Raw genomic sequence first — 12,228 nt, forward strand, 5'->3', positions numbered from 1 at the left:
GGATATTTCTTTCTTTTTGGACCATAAAAATTTATCATCATGAATAGCTTTCTCTTTTCCAGTTCCTTCATACTAAAAAAGTAATGGTTGCAGTGCTGCAGGAGTAAATACAATCCAGTGCAATGATGAAGCTAATTGAGAAGGGAGAGGTTGGAGGAGACTATTTAAGGAGATGGGTTAGAGAAAAGGGCTGAGCAATTCACAGAATGGAGGCTCTCCATCAAGCAATTAGAATGACTCTCAAAATTGTTTCAAGATATTTATGTACCTAAACAGTAGCCTCATGTATTCAGGAAGAACTCATTGAATCAAAATTGCTGTAACTTGAACAGGTCTAATTTTCTTTTATTATATTTTACAGATGAGGAAGTAGAGGCAAAACCAGCTGTACAGTTTGCATAAATGAAAACGTCAGGCTCCTTGTTCAAGGACTATTAGGCAGGTCTTCCTTGGTGGTCCAGTGGTTAAGAATCTGCCTGCCATTGCAGGGGACACAAGTTCAATCCTTGATCTGAGAAGATCTTGCATGCCGTGGGGCAACTAACCTGGTGCTCCACAACAAGAGAAGCCACCTCAAAGAGAAGCCCAAGCACCACAGCTAGCAAGTCACCCTCGTTTGTTGGAACTAGAGAAAGCCTGCATATAGCAATGAGTCAAAAATAATAAATAAATAAACTGCTAAGAGTCGAGCACGACTGTGACTGAACTGACTGAAAGTGCTAGTTGCTCAGTCTTTGAGATCCCATGGACTGTATGGAATTCTCTAGGCAAGAATACTGGAATGGGTTGCCATTCCCTTCTCTAGGGGATCTTCCCAACCCAGGGATCAAACTCGCATCTCCTATGCTTCCTGTATTGGCAGGCGGGTTCTTTACTGCTAGCACCATCTGGGAAGCCCCAAAAAGAGGTTAGTTCAGTTCACTCGCTCAGTCATGTCCGACTCTCTGCGACCCCATGGACTGCAGCAGGCCAGGCTTCCCTATCCATCACCAGCTCCCAGAACTTACTCAAACTCAAGTCCATTGAGTTGGTGATGCCATCCAACCTTCTCTTCCTCTATTGTCCCCTTCTCCTCCCTCCTTCAATCTTCCCCAGCATCAGGGTCTTTTCAAATCAGTCAGTTCTTCTCATCAGGTGGCCAAAGTATTGGAGTTTCAGCTTCAGCATCAGTCCTTCCAATGAATATTCAGGACTGATTTCCTCTTGCAGTCCAAGGGACTCTCAAGAGTTTTCTCCAAACACTGCAGTTCAAAAGCATCAATTCTTTGATGTTCAGCTTTCTTTATAGTCCAACTCTCACATCCATACATGACTACTGGAAAAACCATAGCCTTGACTCAACGGACCTTTGTTGGCAAAGTAATGTCTCTGCTTTTTCTTATGCTGTCTAGGTTCGTCACAAGTTTTCTTCCAAGGATCAAGCATCTTTTAATTTCATGGCTGCGGTCACCATCTGCAGTGATTTTGGAGCCCAAAAAAATAAAGTCTATCATTGTTTCCATTGTTTCTCCATCTACTTGCCATGAAGGAATGGGACCAGATGCCATGATCTTAGTTTTCTGAATGTTGAGCTTTAAGCCAACTTTTTCACTCTCCTCTTTCACTTTCATCAAGAGGCTCTTTAGTTCTTCTTTGCTTTCTGCGGTGTGGTGTTAACTGCATATCTGAGGTTATTGATATTTCCCTTGGCTATCTTGATTCCAGCTTGTGCTTCATCCAGCCCAGCATTTCTCATGATGTACTCTGCATTTAAGGTAAATAATCAGGATGACAATATACAGCCTTGATGTTCTCCTTTCCCGATTTGGAACCAGTCTGTTGTTCCATGTCCATTTCTAACTGTTGCTTCTTGACCTACATACAGATTTCTGAGGAGGCGGGTCAGGTGGTCTGGTATTCCCATCTCCTTAAGAATTTTCCACAGTTTGTTGTGATCCATACAGTCAAAGGCTTTGGCATAGTCAATAAAGCAGAAGTAGATGTTTTTCTGGAACTCTCTCGCTTTTTTGATGATCCAACGGATGTTGGCAATTTAATCTCTGGTTCCTCTGCTTTTTCTAAATTCAGTTTGAACATCCAGAAGTTCACGGTTCACATACTTTTGAAGCCTGCCTTGGAGAATTTTGAGCATTACTTTGCTAGCGTGTGAAATGAGTGCAATTGTGCAGTAGTCAGACAGGTTAAATTACTTGCCTGATGAAACTGGTTAGGAGATCTAGCCTCCTAGTTCTTTGTCTGGTTTTTCTTTTTTTCTTCACATTCTATTATTTTTCCATATTTACCTGATGTTTCACTTAGAATAGTATATTTTCATTCATCTTTAATTTAATAAATAAATTTAATGGATACAGAGTATGTGGCAGGCACTATATTAAGAATCAAATAAATAATTTAAGACAATTCCTTTCCTTAAGTACAGTTTAACACTGGGTGCAGAAAAAGGATTTAAGGGGAGGGGAAATCCATTTATACAGAGGTTGTGAGGAAGGTGAAACTCTTATAATCTACCACTGAAAGTTAAGGAGTGAAGTGAAAAAAAAAGGCGAAGTGAAAGTATTAGTCATTAAGTCGTGTCTGACTCTTTGTGACCCCATGAATGTAGCCTGCAAGGCTCCTCTGTCCATGGAATTCTCCAAGCAAGAATACTAGAGTGGGTAGCCATTCCCTTCTCCAGATCTTCCCTACCCAGGGTTCGAATCCAGGTCTCCTGTACTGTAGGCAGATTCTTTATCATCTGCGCCATCAGGGAAGCCCTAGTTGAGAGTTAGATAGATATTAATTTTCTGGAGGGCACTGCGGCCATATTTAACAAATGTCTTAAAATGGGTATACCCGTTGGCCCAGAAATAATACTTCTTGGAATTTAGCCTAAGGCAATTATAAAAAAACATGGCAAAGTTATATATACAGAGTTATTCATCACAATGACTTTTTTTTCTCATAAAAGCTCAAGAATTTGGTTTTTTTAGGCACATTTTTGTATATCTATGTTGTTAACACATGGCCATTAAAACTGTGATTTTAGAAGACTTTTAACACGGGGAAATATAATTGGCTGCTTATGACTAGAAAAGCAGGGGAGGACATATACCTAAATCTTGCAGTGATTAACTTTAGTTTAGTTTTTTTCTTTAGAAACTCATCATATCTTCTAATAGTTCTTTATGAAGTATATTTTATTTTTGTTATAAAATAAATGTCATTTCACCTGTATTTAACTATGAAAATTTACATTTTCTAAAATTCCTAGAGAAGGGTAGCAATTCTATATTTTACCATTGGGAAAAATTAATAAAGTTTCATGTATAAAGCCTCATGATAGACTAAACTAAATGTCCATCATAAACTTGGGTGGATTGAAATATTTCCCTTATGGTTGAAAGAACTATACAGGTCACGTACACTAAATCTCTGTAGAAATTGACTCTACAATACCTTTGATAAATTTTATCTAAATTTACTGAGTTTAGAGACATTCATTTTATTTATGAGAAACTGGATTTTTAGAAAAATTGTAACAAATAGAAGCCAATTTGGAATCAGAATACCAATATTCTGTAACTACCCTATAGATGATTGTGTTTGGAAAAAGAAAAAAGGAATGAGTGTATTACTGGATAGATGCTTTTTTTAAAATTCATCCAAATTGAATAATTAATTTTTTGCTACTGTATGTTTAGTGTCACTATTCACCAGAGATTCTATTTTTTAATGTCTGGATGTGAAAGTTAGAAGCACTTCACCCAGAACACTCTCATAGGGACTCATCTACCAGACTCTGTCCATAAAAATACCCAGGACAAGGGTTCATTTAGAACCTCACCCAGTAACATTTTATATTTGTAACTTTATAGGAAAAACTTTTTATAATCATTACATTAATATTTTGTGAAGTGAAAAGGCAACTTTCAAAAATTATTATGAACTTATAGAAACCAGAAATGCATACACAACAATAATATTTTAAAAAGTTGAACTCATAGAAACAGAGACGGAAAAGTGGTTGTACAGGGCTGGAGTAGGGGAGATGAGGGGATAGGAAGAAGTTGGTAAAAGGGCATAAGCTTTCAGTTGTAACATCAGTGAATGAATAAGTTCTGAGGATGAAATATATAGCATAGTAACTATAATTGGTAACACTGCACTGTATAATTAAATTTGCTGAGAGTGAAACATAAATGTTTTTACCAAAACAGAAACCAAAACCATGTGAGGTGATAGGTGTGTTCAAGAACCTGATGGGAGAATCTTCTTATAAGGTATGTTTTGGACCCTTTAAATATCTTACAGTTTTGATGATTTAATTCAATAAAGCTAAAAAAATAGTATTAATAGCCTGGTGCCATTTTAAAATCCCAATTTTATTAGGAAAGATATATGCAGAGAAAAATGTCTAGTGGATTAAAAGAAAATATTAATAGTAATTATCTTTGGGGAAAAGCTTATAATTTCAGAATAACAAAACTCTGAGAGGAAAATTCCTTTAGAACAATACTGAAGGCAACACACTCTGGAAAGAGTTGGGTAAGTTGCAAGAGTGTGCTGACTGAAAAGGCTATTGCATTGGACCCGATCATTCCTTTACTCTAAAATCCCATTTTCTATCTTTTTGGTTTTTGCTTGTAAATATCTAAATATTTTGTACTAGTGGATCACAACATTTTTTTTTTTTTAACTTTCAAAAGTTGTCATTGATAATTGTTATACTTTTAGTGTCCACTGACTAGAGGGAAATATGTATATAATTCTTTTATCCCAGTTGCCATACCTGTTCTGTGCCCCAGACTTCTAAGGAAAATAGTTCTATATCTTGGTATTTGATACATAAAGTTGGTCCAGCACACTCTTCAAAGATAAAGATGATGGTAAAATTACTTTTCCTTAAGAATGACAATCACGAAAACAATCACAAAACTCTATAGCTTAGAACATGCTTTTTTATTCCAGAAAATATTTTAAAAATTTTGCTCAGTCCTGGTCTTTTGTGAATTCTTTGTAACCCACAACAATTCTTGTGGCATTTGTTATAATTACTTACTTGACCAGTTTGTTACAATGCAGTTAGATTGAGTTTATGAGTTAAGAATTATAGCTATGATAGTTTCTCCTCCTCTTAGTTTTTTTTGCCTGGTTGGCAAAACACAAACCAAGGTGTTATTTAACACCTAAGATCCCTTTTTTAGTATCACTGCATCCTTCTTCTCTATTCACTTCACAGCTCTCAGAGCTCATGATCCTATTTAACCTTTGTGTAGTTTTACCTGTTCTCCCACCTACCTCCTTCTGAGCTCCTCCTTGGCCCCCATTTAATCCAGAAGACTACTGGTGAATTTTGCCAAATCTGTCTTGTTAAAATATGAGAGTGGAAAACATGGGAGACACAAACTTTGCTTTAAAACCTGTTGCTTTTTGGTTTGGGGAATTGCAACTTAGAGAATACCCATGAAAATTGGTGTTATTTTTTTCACCTTAAAAGAACAAATGCAAAGAGAAACTTTTCAGGGATAAATAATGATATCATAAAGCAGGGGGAGATGGTAAGCAGGAAAAGAATTTGTTACGTACAAGGAAACCCCCAGGAGACTATCAGCTGGCTTTTCAGCAGAAAGTTTGCAAATCAGAGTGGAATACTATATTCAAAGTGCTAGAAGAAAAAACACACACAGGTGGAGACTGAAAAACAGGCTTACTGATTCACTGCATTCTCAAATTCCAATGGAACTTTTCACAGAACTAGAACAAACGATTTAAAAATGTGTATGGAGAGCCTTCCCTGATGGTCCAATGGTTGAGAACCCGCCTGCCAATACAAGGGACGTGGGTTTAATCCCTGGTCTGGGAGGATCCCATGTGCTGTGAGGCAACTAAGCCCATGTGCCACAACTACTGAAGCCCAAGGACCCCAGAGCCTGTGCACCACAATGAATAGTAGCCCCTGCTGCTGCTGCTGCTGCTGCTGAGTCACTTCAGTAGTGTCCGACTCTGTGTGACCCCTTAGACGGAAGCCCACCAGGCTCCCCTGTCCCTGGGATTCTCCAGGCAAGAACACTGGAGTGGGTTGCCATTTCCTTCTCCATTGTGTGAAAGTGAAAAGTGAAAGTGAAGTCGCTCAGTCATGTCTGACTCTAAGCGACCCCATGGACTGCAGCCTACCAGGCTCCTCCATCCATGGGATTTTCTAGGCAAGAGTACTGGAGTGGCTTGCCATTGCCTTCTCCGATAGTAGCCCCTACTCACCACAATTAGAGAAAGCCCAAGCACAGCAACGAAGTCCCAGCCAAAAAAAAAAAATTATATGGAACCACAAAAGACCCCAAACAGCCAAAGCAATCTTGAGAAAGACAAACAAAACAGTGGTTTTGAACTATATTGCAAACCTATAACAATGAGTATGTGCCTGCATGCTCCGTCGTGTCTGACTCTTTTTGATCCCATGAAATGTAGCCCACCAAGCTCCTCTGTCCATGGAATCTTCCAGGCAAGAAAACTAGAGTGGGTTGCCATTTCCTTCTCCAGGGTATGTTCCTGACTCAGGGATCAAACTCATCTCTCTGGCGTCTCCTGCATTGGTAAGTGGATTCTTTACCACTTAGCCACTGGGAAAGGTATTAAATTATTAATCTGACTCCAGAAGTAAAGGTTCAGTTCAGTTCAGTTCAGTCGCTCAGTCATGTCCGACTCTTTGCAACCCCATGACCCGCAGCATGCCAGGCCTCCCTGTCCATCACCAACTCCCGGAGTCCACCCAAACCCATGTCCATTGAGTCTGTTATGCCATCCAACCATCTCCTCCTCTGTCATCCCCTTCTCCTCCTGCCCTCAATTTTCCCCAGCATCAGGGTCTTTTCAAATAGGTCAGCTTTTTGCATCAGGTGGCCAAAGTACTGGAATTTCAGCTTCAACATCAGTCCTTCCAATGAACACCCAGGACTGATCTCCTTTAGGATGGACTGGTTGGATATCCTTGCAGTCAAAGGGATTCTCAAGAGTCTTCTCCAACACCACAGTTTAAAAGCATCAATTCTTCAGCACTCAGCTTTCTTTATAGTCCAACTCTCACATCCATACATGACCACTGGAAAAACCATAGCCTTGACTAGACAGACCTTTGTTGACTAATGTCTCTGCTTTTTAATATGCTATCTAGGTTGGTCATAACTTTCCTTCCAAAGAGTAAGCATCTTTTCATTTCATGGCTGCAATCACCATCGGCAATGATAAATAAGGTCAGCCACTGTTTCCACTGTTCCCCCATCTATTTGCCATGAAGTGATGGGACCAGATGCCATGATCTTCATTTTCTGAATGTTGAGTTTTAAACCAACTTTTTCACTCTCCTCTTTCACTTTCATCAAGAGGCTCTTTAGTTCTTCTTCACTTTCTGCCATAAGGGTGGTGTCATCTGCATTTCTGAGGTTATTGAACCAAAAACAAATGGTACCACATCAAATTAAAAAGCTTTTGCACAGCAAGTTCAGTTCAGTTCAGTCGCTCAGTCGTGTCCGACTCTCTGCGACCCCATGAATCACAGCACGCCAGGCCTCCCTGTCCATCACCAACTCCCGGAGTTCACCCAAACTCATGTCCATAGAGTCGGTGATGCCATCCGGCCATCTCATTCTCTGTCGTCCCCTTCTCCTCCCACCCCCAACCTTTCCCAGCATCAGAATCTTTTCCAGTGAGTCAACTCGTCGCATGAGGTGGCCAAAGTATTGCAGTTTCAGCTTTAGCATCAGTCCCTCCAATGAACACCCAGGACTGATCTCCTCTAGAATGGACTGGTTGGATCTCCTTGCAGTCCAAGGGACTCTCAAGAGTCTTCTCCAGCACCACAGTTCAAAAGCATCAATTCTTCGGCGATCAGCCTTCTTCATAGTCCAACTCTCACATCCATACATGACCACGGGAAAAACCATAGCCTTGACTAGGAGGACCTTGGTTGGCAAAGTAACGTCTCTGCTTTTTAATATACTATCTAGGTTGGTCATAACTTTCCTTCCAAGGAGTAAGCGTTTTTTAATTTCATGGCTGCAATCAGCATCTGCAGTGATTTTGGAGCCCCAAAAAATAAAGTCTGACACTGTCTCCACTGTTTTTCCATCTATTTCCCATGAAATGATGGGACCAGATGCCATGATCTTTGTTTTCTGAATGTTGAGCTTCAAGCCAACCTTTTCACTCTCCTCTTTCACTTTCATCAAGAGGCTTTTGAGTTCCTCTTTACTTTCTGCCATAAGGGTGGTGTCATCTGCATATCTGAGGTTATTGATATTTCTCCCAGCAATCTTGATTTCAGTTTGTGCTTCTTCCAGCCCAGCGTTGCTCATGATGTACTCTGCATATAAGTTAAATAAGCAGGGTGACAATATACAGCCTTGACGTACTCCTTTTCCTATTTGGAGCCAGTCTGTTGTTCCATGTACAGTTCTGACTGTTGCTTCCTGACCTGCATACAGGTTTCTCAAGAGGCAGGTCAGGTGGTCCGGTATTCCCATCTCTTTCAGAATTTTCCACAGTTTATTGTGATCCACACAGTCAAAGACTTTGGCATAGTCAAGCAAAGGAAGCCATTAATAAAATGAAAAGGCAACCTACTAAATGAGAGAAAATATTTGAAATAAAATTTCAATAAAGGGTTAATATCCAAATTACATAAAGAAAGCAGTCAACTCAATAGCAAAAAAAGCAACACTTTTTCCCCACACACACAGTTTGTGGGATCTTAGTTCCTTGACCAAGGATTGAATCTAGGCCATGGCAGTGACAGCTTGGAGTTCTAATCACTGGACTGCTGGGACATTCCCCAAACAGGACAATTAAAACTTGGACAGATAATCTAAACAGACATTTTTCCAAAGAAAATTATGTGTACATGCTTGCTAAGTCACTTAAGTTTTGTCCAACTCTTTGCGACCCCATGGACTGTAGCCCGCCAGGCTCCCCTGTTCATAAAATTCTCCAGAAAACTGGAGTGGTTAGCCATTCCTTCCTCCAGGGGCTCTTTCTGATCCAGGGGTCGAACCTGAGTCTCTCACATCTCCTGTGTTGACAGGTGGGTTCTTTACCACTGGTGCCATTTGGGAAGCAAAATATAATGTTATATACAATGTTTATCTCTCTCTCTTTTTCTTAAAAGAACTAATCCAAGAAGAAAATTTTCATGAATAAATAATGTTTGTAAAGTGGAGGAAGATGGTAAGCAGAAAAGGGTTGTATAGAGGGGTGAAATCTGTCCACGTCATACCAAAAACTCTAGAAACTTTTATTTCAGATCTCATTATTATTTTTAAAAAATATTTATTTATTTGACTGCTCCAGGTCTTAGTTGTGGCAGGTGGGATCTTACATCTTTGTTGCGGCAGGCAGGACCTTTAGTTGCAGCATGTGGGATCTAGTTTGCTGACCAAGGATACTGCCTGGGCCCCCTTCATTGAGAGCTCTAAGTCAGCCATTGATTCATCAGGACCTGAAATCTCATTATTAATGGAAGGATGGGCAGGATTGAGAGGTGTCAGTAAGATTTTTAAGAAACAATATGCCTATGTAGACATGTTAACTAATGAAATAAAGACTATAACAGCAATTTTTTGGGAGTGAGAGGATGAAACTTTGAAGATGTAAACATTCAAGGAAATGATTAGTTTTGCCTTATCCTTGGGTAGATAAGAAGCAAGCAATAGTCATCAAAAGGGAAAAGGGAGGACATTTGGACCAAATGGTAGCATGCCAAATTGAGACATAAGACACTGAGGATTGGTTTTGCATTGACCCAATAGCTGAAGTTGGGAGAGAGTGGAGCAGGAGGAACAAATGTATTTTTATTCATACTGTCTTTATTATGGGGCTTCCCTGGTAGCTCAGCTGATAAAGAATCCTCCTGCAGTGTGAGAGACCTGGGTTCGATCCCTGAGTTGGGAAAGTCCCCTGGAGAAGGGAATGGCTACCCACTCCAGTATTCTGGCCTGGAGAATTCCATGGACTATGTAAGTCAGTCCAAAGAGTTGAACATGACTAATCGATATTCTGATTGTAATGCTACTTGATTAATCAGTTACCTTCTACCACATCCCAAGAATGTTCTTTAGCCCTAAATACTGTGAAGAATTGCTTTTTCCTATAAAATATTATGATTAAAATTCCTGCTAAATTTTATATTCTGATAGTATAAACTCCTGCATAACATAGCCAAATCTACTTTTATTAACTTAGCAATTAAGAAAAGTATTCAGTCACATAAAAAATAAAAACATGAGTTCCTCAAGAAGTTAAAAAAAACTCTAGAAGAAGTTAAAAAAAATTCCTCAAAAAGAATTTCATATGATCCAGGAATTCCACTTCTATGTATATTACGAAAGAATTGAGACAGTGTCTCAAACAGATACTTATACACCAATGTTCTTACCAGAATTATTTACAATAGCCAAAAGGTGGAAGTAATTCAAACGTCCATCAATGGATGAATGGATAACATACAATGGAATGTATGTATACTCAGTCTAAGAAAATAAAAGGAATGAAATTCTGATTCATCTTATTACACAGGTGAACCTTGATAACATAATGCTAAGTAAAATAAGCCAGACAAAAGAACATAAATTTTATGATTCATTTTAAATAAGGTGCCTAGAATAGGCAAATTAATAGAGACAAAAAGCATAATAGAGTTTACCAGGGGCTGGAGGAAGAAGAGAATGCAGCTATTGTTTAATGGGTATAGTTTCTGAGAATAAAGTTCTGAAAATGGATAATGATAAAGGTTGCATCACATAGCAAAGGTACTGATGTCACTGAACTGTAACTTGAAAATGGTTGAAATAGTAAACTTTATGCTATATATATTTTACCACAATAAAAATGCGTTAAAAATAAATATTAAAACAGCATTTAACTACCACAGAAACTTTGAGAAATGCCACAGCTTCATACCAGAAATGGCCCTTGTTTTTGAATGTGCATTATATTTAATCTTTCAAGCATATAATTCAAGTTAATTTTATGTGTTTTTCAAACTTTGAGATTATTAATTTCCTCAGTCAGAGCCAGACGACTGAACACTCTACAGAGGAAAAACGTTCCATGCTATTAACCAAACAAAGATAAACAGAGACCTTAATAAGCTAATGTTCATTTCTTAAAATCTCCACTGTCTAGTTTGCTGCCTTTTTCAAATGTAAATGATTATAAACCTTTCCACATGTCCCTGACCCAGGCCTCTTTGGGACATGGTTTGGAGGATACTGATAACATGTTACCTACATGGTGCAGTTTATGAATTGACCCCCACAATTAATTGATCCATTTACTTACTTTTCATTCTTTCATTAATTTATTCTGTCATTCTTGGCTCAATTCAACACTTATTTATTGAGTACCAACATTGTGCCAATCAGTCTGCTAAGCGCCACTCAGTGTCCCTGGTCAATTTCCTATGTCTAGCTATGAATAATCTGAAATACCTCTGTTTAGCATTTACAATTATCTTTGAGTCTGTCCAGTTAAAGATTTGCCCAGGGACTTCTGGTGGTCCAGTGGTTAGGAATTCACCTGCCAATGCAGGGGAACGTGGGTTTGATTCCTGGGCCAGAAGGATCCCATATGCCACAGAGCAACTGAGCCTGTCCAGAACTACTGAGCCCACATGTTCTAGAGTCCATGCTCTGCAACAAGAGAAGCCACTTCAATGAGAAGCTTGCGTAATGCTAGAGAGCAGCCCCCACTTGCCAGGACTAGAGAAAGCCTGCGTGCAGCAATGAATACCCAGGGCAGCCAAAAATACATACATACATTAATTAATTTAAAAAAAGAATCTCCCAGTTTCATGGACCCATCTCACTTTCTTATATGGAAATGACAGAAGAGGAGCTTCACAATGGAAATTGGCCACAGTTTAGGGTGTGAAAGGAGGAGCTTCACCTCCTATCCGAGGATCTTTTCCCCTTTGCCCTCAAACTACAGTGGGTCTGCTTTCTCCTCCAACCCTGCAGGTTGACTTCATCTACCCATCTCCACTTCTGCATCCTTACTTTTCATGTAAGTGGATCTGTGGTTCCCAGGCCAGAAACACAGGATTCAGTATCTCTGGGGACTCCTTCTCCCTCTGCAATTCTGTTTTTCTAAGGGAGGAATCTCCTTGACTTCCAAGTGCCAGAGGCTTGTTCATTTATTCATCAGAAATACAGTGAGTATCCTCTTGCCTATATTTTGTCAGGCACTATGGATCCAAAAATG

Source organism: Moschus berezovskii, chromosome 6, assembly GCF_049115385.1.
Source record: "Moschus berezovskii isolate FMDL1 chromosome 6, NW_MosBer_1.0, whole genome shotgun sequence".
Classification (NCBI taxonomy): domain Eukaryota; kingdom Metazoa; phylum Chordata; class Mammalia; order Artiodactyla; family Moschidae; genus Moschus; species Moschus berezovskii.